Source organism: Sander lucioperca, chromosome 1 (assembly GCF_008315115.2).
Source record: "Sander lucioperca isolate FBNREF2018 chromosome 1, SLUC_FBN_1.2, whole genome shotgun sequence".
Lineage (NCBI taxonomy): Eukaryota > Metazoa > Chordata > Actinopteri > Perciformes > Percidae > Sander > Sander lucioperca.
Window position 1 is genome coordinate 36,056,899 of NC_050173.1, and position 8,307 is coordinate 36,065,205.

Below are 8,307 nucleotides of genomic sequence, written 5' to 3' on the forward strand. Positions count from 1 at the left end.
CATTGCAATAATCTGATTTACTTTTTTCAAACCATTGTGACTATGTTCTTTGACATTCTGGGTCTAACAGTATATTTTCTGTGTAACACATATTCACTGCAACGGCAAATACCATTTCACAAGAAAATAAAACAGATATGTTTAAGGATAATTGTATTATCTTTGACATTATAGTTATTTAATGGTTAAAGTTGGAATCCATGGAAACAAACTGATAATAAGACATCAAACGTAACACAGACACACCCAGCTAATTTGTGGTGAACAGATATGAGGGTCCTGGTGTTACATGTGTTGTCCTCCAGGCATTTTGATCATCTTTTATGAGCAGGAAATACAGTGTTCTACTATAAGAGATTTTCTTTTGCATACCCTATTCAGTTTGAAATGTAAACGGTGCTTGCTTAGTCATTACTTTTTTGTATGTGGGATGTTTGTGATTTGTATGTCTATTATTGTATTTACCTAAATGGAAAAGAAGAAACAAATCATTTCATGGTTTGTGGCTTATGACCTGCAACATGTGTGCAGAACCTGTAATTATAAAGTCAGCTGTGGCAACAAGAGCTGAAAAGAGAAACAAATGTCATTCAAAATGTTAAATTAAAAACAAGTTGAAGTCACACTGACATTTAAAATAACTTCTAAACATGCTGACTGTCCATGTCATAATCTGAACCTTTAAATATTAAAATACATGAGCAAAAATCTCTCCACTGCCATTATTATATTAACATAATTATTCATCATTGTTTTCTACATTTGTAGCCCTTTTGGGAGAGCACAGGACTCAAAGGATGCTACCATTGATCAGTGAGTTGGTTCAAACTATTTTGGTCAGGTTGGAGCATGGCCACTTGTGGCTCCTAGCAGGGCTTTATAAATGTTACTTGAAAACAGTGTACTTTCTGTACCAGTAACCATTGATGAAATCTCTAGTAAATAAATGCAGAGATGCAAAAGCCACCTGTTTACACACTATAATCATTTGCAACTGATCCTTCAAAAAAACAAAAGAATACCCAAAGACACAAAGAGATGAATGTTGAATATTTTAAATGATTTATTGTTGGCTATGTAATGCAGCCTTTTCAGGTGTCATTAATGAAGCAGTTCACTGTGTCTTCTTACTAACCATCTTGTTAGTAATGGCACCAATGGTGTTGACCTAAAAAAGTGAGGGAAATTATATTTAAAAAAAAAAAGCTGCATTCTCTGATACACACACAATTTCACCAGTGGAAAGTTGCATGTGTTCACCTCAACAAGCTTGTCACAACCATCTCAGCAGTGTAAGCGTATTTGGGGAACTGAATCTTGAGTTTACCTTCATCCAAAGTGACAGTGGTCTAAAACAACAAGTATGATCAAACTGCAGTTGAACAAAAACAGTGTTTAAACATTTAAAATATCATGAAACATTTAAAGGTGACCTGTTGTCCTCATTTTCAGGTTCATACATGTATTTTGTGTTTCTACTAGAACATGTTGACATGCTTTAATGTTCAAAAAACACTTTTTCACCCCAAGAAAGGTAAAAAGAGGAGACGTCACATGTCATATCATTGGGGGACAACTCATATCGACACATCATCTGTTCTGCAATTGCCCGAAATGCTCAACAGGTGGCGCACTATCATAGAACATGGGGATGATTGAATGATTGATTACTGGGTCGGAATACATTTTATACGTAAAATAAAGATATTGGCCGCCACCCATTTGAATGTAGCCAAAAAGTTCTGTCAGGCTGAAATGCACCCAAAGAGCACCTGAGTGGAAACCATCCCATTATTTTTAGCGCCGTCTGCTGTAACCCTTCAACATCACAGCTTCAGTTACATTGCACATGTGTCATACCCAAATGACATGACGCGTGACGTCTCCTCTTTTTACCCTCCATGATCTCCACATCTGTGCTCTGCTCACGCTGTCTCAGTACCGTCCATGGCAGCCGGGGACTGACTATAACAAAGTAAAGCAGCACTTTCTTCCGTGAAATATCACTAATAATAGCTTATAAACCAAAACACTACACAAGCGGACATATTCCAGCTGGAATGTGATCCAAAAAAGGGAAGAAATTAACATCTGCAGCCAAGATTACAGGATTGCCTGACGTTAGCATGTAGCTACATGTGTAGCAGTGTAGGTATGTAATGTAATGTAATGTAACTGCAGTAGTGTGCCTGGAGCAGATGACCATATAGGCTATAGAAATTCGGCATGGAATGACGTCACCTTTAGCCGAGAGTAGAAAAAACTGTTGGAAGTGAAGTGTTCGGTACGATCTGAAATCTGAGGCATTTGCTCACAGGGATATCTTGTACAGATGTTTACCTCATTATTTGAACCTCTGGCCACATGAACATCCGACATTGTTACATTATATATCGGCAGGCCTATATGACAGAAAATAAGGAAAAGTATAATAAGTCTTCTTTATTAAGAAACAAAAATATTAAATTACCTTGAATGTCTCGCCATTCAGAGTTTCCAGATCACTCTCCTTCCCAATGTTGAATGTGTTGCTCCAGGTATTGTCCATCAAAAATGTAGTCAACCTGAAGTCTTCATTCTGATAGATATCTGTTATGATGTCATCACTGTTGGGGTCTTTGGGGTCTTGATATCCTACAGAGAATATAAGACATTGTTAGCAGCACTAATCAACACTATTTAATCGCATACTTTTGATGACTTTTTTTGAAAGTGAGCACAGGTCTCTTACCAAGAGCATTCAAGAATTCCTTGTAGTTCTCCTGGCTCTCCAGAATATATTTCCCTGTAAAAGCCATGATGAAGCAAACACTTGGCTGCTTGTTGAACTAGACTAAATAAGCTTTATAAATAGCCATTTTTATGCTGTTCCTGTTCTGTTCCTTCATGCAAATCTTTGGGCAGGGCTTAAGCTGTTTTTCACCAGTTTAACCAAATTGATTGAAATCTTTAAAGAAATCTATCTCTAATTGTTGGTCTGCTGTCAGTGTTTTTCCTGACATGCAGCTTTATAAGCAAATTGATAGCAGAATTTTCCATATCCATTTACATTGAAGTATAGCCATACCCATCACTAAACCTTTAGCACATAAATCATCGAAACCTAACATATTCCTGAAGAGAGTTTAACATTACGCTGAGCTCATGATCAGCCTCTTTTTATACTGAATAAAAATAGTGTCTTTTACATATACTGTATTCTTTCAATTATTGTTTCCAACTTTGCAGTCACATAGTCAGTGTTAAGCTGTTGTTTTGTTCTGTTTTGTTTTAAATGTCATTAGGGCACTTTATTGTCTTGGTAGTAACCTGATTGGTCAGACTGAAATCCACAGTACAAATAGCCAAAGAACAAATTTACATGTAAGTAACATTAGCTTCGAAAATATGAATGACATTAGCCTCCCTGCGCTGTTAGTTATCTCCACATATTCCGTGTCATGTGAGGAGGGCCCAAAAAGATGCTAGAATGAATAGCTGTGGCCCATAGAAAATGCCTTTTTACAGGGCCCAGAATTTTGTGCTACGCCCCTGGTTTTCTGAGCCAATACCTGCTAATACCTGTCGCACAAAAGAGGGAATCCAAGATGCCACATATGTCCTACAGGCCTGCAGTAGCAGTACTGAACATGAACATGGTGAAGGATCATACGTTGAAAAGGTAAACACATATAAAAAGGTAATGTATTGACCAAATTACCTTTGCCCAGACTTCCTCTACTGAGGGTCCACAGAGCAGAGGTGCTGATAAAGTGTGCTCAGTATCAAGTGTGATACTGTAGGATCTGAACCTGCAGAATATTACACATGCTACTAAAGCATGCAGTGGACACACTTAAAGCAGCTTCTCCTCTCTGTTCCCCTGCATGAGACAGAGTGAGAAAGCCACTGAGCAGATCACAGAATGATAAGTCAGTACGTCTGGTCTCAGGACGATCAGAGGGAAACATGCTTGAACTTTGGAATATCTATCCCAAAAACTTTTTTTGAAAGGAAATACCAAGTATTTTTAATTGGGGTTTTGTTTTTATAATTAAGTCCGTCATTACTACCGGTTATGACACAGCGTTTAGACTTGTTTTGTTTTTGTTTATTGTATTTAATCATCACTTGAACTCAAAGGAGGCGCCTCCTTAAGTTTGTATCTTGTCTCATCATACTTTTTTAATCTTGTTCTGTTTCCTTCTCCTTGTTGCTTGTTTTTATTTTTATTTCAAATGCAAATGAATTAAATTAAACCAAATGTCTGCAAGGGATGTCTGTCCTTTGTCAGCATTACTAAGCATAAATGAAGTGCTGCAGGCTCAGGCCTCAGCTCGGCTAGCTGGTAGAATATGTTTAAATAAATATTTGATTAATGTGAACTGGGCCTCAGGAGGAATCTTGTGTCATGAACACAATATCACCAACACCTGTGCAAACTGATACAATGCAATAGTTTAAGATGCAAGGACAATTATTGAGACAGAGGTGTTCATTTAACTTTTTGGAGTATATATTGAAGTTCATAGTGTTGCTGCACTGAATTGCAAACGTTGCAGTGTGCTATTAATTTCAAATACAACGTATACACAGCCTGGTTCCAGACCTCTGAATCGTCACATGTACAATCGTTCTCAGCGATTAGAATAGTATTGAAGAAATGAAATGTGATATGACAAGGTTCTACACTCCCTCGCTCCTCCACCATTGAAGGACTTTATCAAATCTAAAGAAAATTTGCAGAGGACCACTCAAGCCTCTACTAGAGGAGACCTGATAATACCCCACAGGCGTACCACCTTCGGTCAGACGGTTCTGTCTGTCCGAGGTGGGAACCTGTGGAATAGTCTTCCTCTAACATTGAGAGAATGCCCTACATATAGCTCGTTTAAAGTTCATTTAAAAAAAATGGCTATGGGCAAACCAAAGTTGCACACATTAGTTGGTATGTTGTATCTTTTTCTGAATTTCTTTATTTTGTAATGTGTATATGAATTTTTGAAGTTGAATGAATTTTTAAGTCATATGTGAATATTGTATATAGGGCTTTTGTTAATTTATTGATAAATAATGTACTTACTGTAGATGTAAATTTTATTATGCAATGTTTTGTGACCTGTGTGATCTTAGCCCGTGGGACTACGGATGGAAATTAGCCCTTGGCTACAATCCGGCATGTTTACATGCATGTATTCCATGTTTGTTCATTAACATGCACTGTCCCAATCAAATAAATAAAAAAATAAAATAATAAATAATAAAAAAATAAATAAAATAAAAAATAAAGTGGCAAAATCTGTCTGATGATCAAGCTAACATTTAAATGAGTATCACCACAATCATGTTAATAATGGGACCAAAGTATTTAAAGAAAAATATTTATTTAAGTTTTATTAATATTTATATTATTTCATATATTTGTTATTTATTTGGAATTGTAAGTGTAAAATAATACAATGAAAAAAATCTAAGCTTTATTATTTATACTAGATAACTTCCACTATTGCTCGTCTTTCTTTTACAGTTAAAGTACGTTTTGGTCCAGACATACTGATGTCCACACCAGATAGCCAAAAACAGCCAAAGTGCAGAGGTCACCTAGGTTTCACAGACATACAGTAAAGCAAGTCCAACTTCCATTCGTAAAATCTTTCTTTGAAATTAAATTCAAAAACAGCACTGGCTCCAAATCATGGACACTGTACAGTTTTGTATTTGTAAATAATTTGGTATCAATAAACACTCTTCTCCTCTGACCTGCTTTAGGACAGAGAATGCTTCACCTGGACCAACACGTTTTCCCCTTAACAAGGAAACATATGTTGCCGTGAATATACAGCCATTTATGCTAAAATCAAAGAGAAGTGTCCCAATCAGCTACATTCACAAACGCTCTCCTTGAGAGGAGCAGCACACAAAAAAACTGCACTTTTCCATTGTCACCACTAAGAGGCGCCCTCTTCTTCTTCTCTTCTTCTCTCCTCAATAAAACACCAGAGGGAGTTTGCCTCTCCATAGTAACCCCTATTAGTAATCTATTTCAATGCATTAAGAGAATGGGGTCCTACCTTTTGCAAATGGATATAAAATGTTATCAGATAAATAGCTGGAGTATATTTACATTTGGAAAGCTGTCATTTATATTGACTGGGTTAATATTAATCACCTATTACTCTGTTCTACCAGAACTTTTGGATCCAAATCTTTAACTTGTTTAGCAGAGAAATGTGTTTTATTTTGGGATGCACCGAATCCAGGATTCGGCCATATATTGGGCTTTTTGACGGGGTTCGGTTTCTGCCGAACCTTAGAATTTTTGAAACATCCGACAGAATACGAGTTGTGCATGAAGGAATCTACAGACAGCAGCCAAAATGGTGAAAGTTGCCTTCAGGTACGGCAAAGGAAGGACAGTCACAGCTTAAAACTTGTGTTAACCAGACGACCATTACCAGCTTTGAAAAATACACTGCTGTGGTCGTTGTTTACTTCATTAATGTGTTTACTGTGTTAATGGACTGATGATGGGAGTAGGATTTGGTTTTGGATTCGGCAGAATCTTAACCAGTGGATTCGGTATTCGGCCGAACCCCAAAAATCTGGATTCGGTGCATCCCTAGCAGAAACCGAACCCCGTCAAAAAGCCCAAAATTTGGCCGAATCCGAAGCTGAATCCTGAAAAATTAACTAGAAACAGTACCACATTGCTCTCTTGTAACATATAGCCTAGGTGACATTTACCCACTCGTCATGGACATTGGACATGCTGTGTTTCAACATGAAAAAGAGAAAATGGAGAAATGCTCATCATATAATCTCTGGCTTTTGCAAAAACAAATCCTACTAATGGTATCATATCAGAAGGTGCCTGTTTTGGAGCTTTTTAATGAGTGTGACATCACAAGGAAGGATGGTAGCCTTTTTTTTCACGTCTTCTTATGAATAGGAATAAAACAGGATTTTTATGAGACAGAACATTTAGCAAAGCTGAAATTCAGTGGCCTGCTTTTGCTTTTTTTTAAACTTTTGAATCCCTGAATCAGAGAGGGGGGGACAGGTAGAGGAACGATCATGAGAAAAACATGAGAATATTGGCTATCTAACTGAGAATAAAAGAAACATCACCTAAACAACAGCAAGGAATTTAAAACCATTTACAACAAATGATCCTTCAAATAGTGCAACGATGGACCTCAACTTACATTGAAGAGATTAAATGTAGTTTTATCAAAACAGTCATTTCAGTGCCACCACTACATCTACAGAGGTGAGTACAATTGACTTAAGTATGCAAAGTTTCCAGTTAATTGAGGAAGTCGACAGAAACATCCCATTTGTGTAGCATGTAAATGTAAGAAAAATAATGATAAAGTGAGGCCGGATAAAGTTGGAGGGGCCCCGGGTTAAAAATGAACTGCTGGGCCTCTTTTAATCCCCTCTTCCCCTGACGCTTTGTGCATTATAAACACCTTTTCTAGGCCAGAATACTTCCAGGTTCTTATATTTGCTGTGTGGTTATTTGATTAAACACAAATTCATTTAGGAATTTGCACTATATAAGCACAAAACATCAATGCTGATTACATTTTATATTGTAAGTTTGAAGTAAATGTACTGCAACCCCCCCCACCCCCAAACATAAGGTGAGCAGCTCTCTCTGCACCCCCAACCGACCCTTTTCCAAATTCTTCCACGAAGACACATAAAAGGAAGCCAGCAGCTTCTTGAGCCCCCCCCCCCAAGCTTACAGGAGACTGTGAGATTGATCCTTTATCAAAGTGACTCCCCTGTCTCCACCCCCTCCCCCTCCCCTTACAGACGGGCCACTTAACATTGGAGATCTTGTAAAAATCCCCTTCAATCTCAACATCAATACACACTTTTTTACAAAATGTTAAAAATACGCAATGAACGGTGTGCTAAGTACTGATTGCTCTTTAATCTGTATGCCAAGTTAATTACATTTTCATCAGGCTTAAGTGGAGTATGTTTTATATCTTTTGTCATTTAACTAAATGCTAATTAAAGATCTGTGAGCTGATATGTGTAAGCATTTGCACATGGTTGCGTTCCAGATTTGTGAGAAAAAACTACCAAAATCCTGAGTTTCATAATAAAATTCTGCAGTATTCTGCTGTGTTTGAGAGAACAGAGCTGAGGCTCAAAATGTCCACAGTCCACTGTACTGTCCAACACAAGAGGGCGGTCAATTTGCAAGCATTATATTGGAGTATAATGTCTCATGTGTGAGAGACAGCGCCATCACTGAACAGATTTCTATAGATCAAAATGCCATTTGACAGAAAGCTCTGGCTGAGCGGAGGA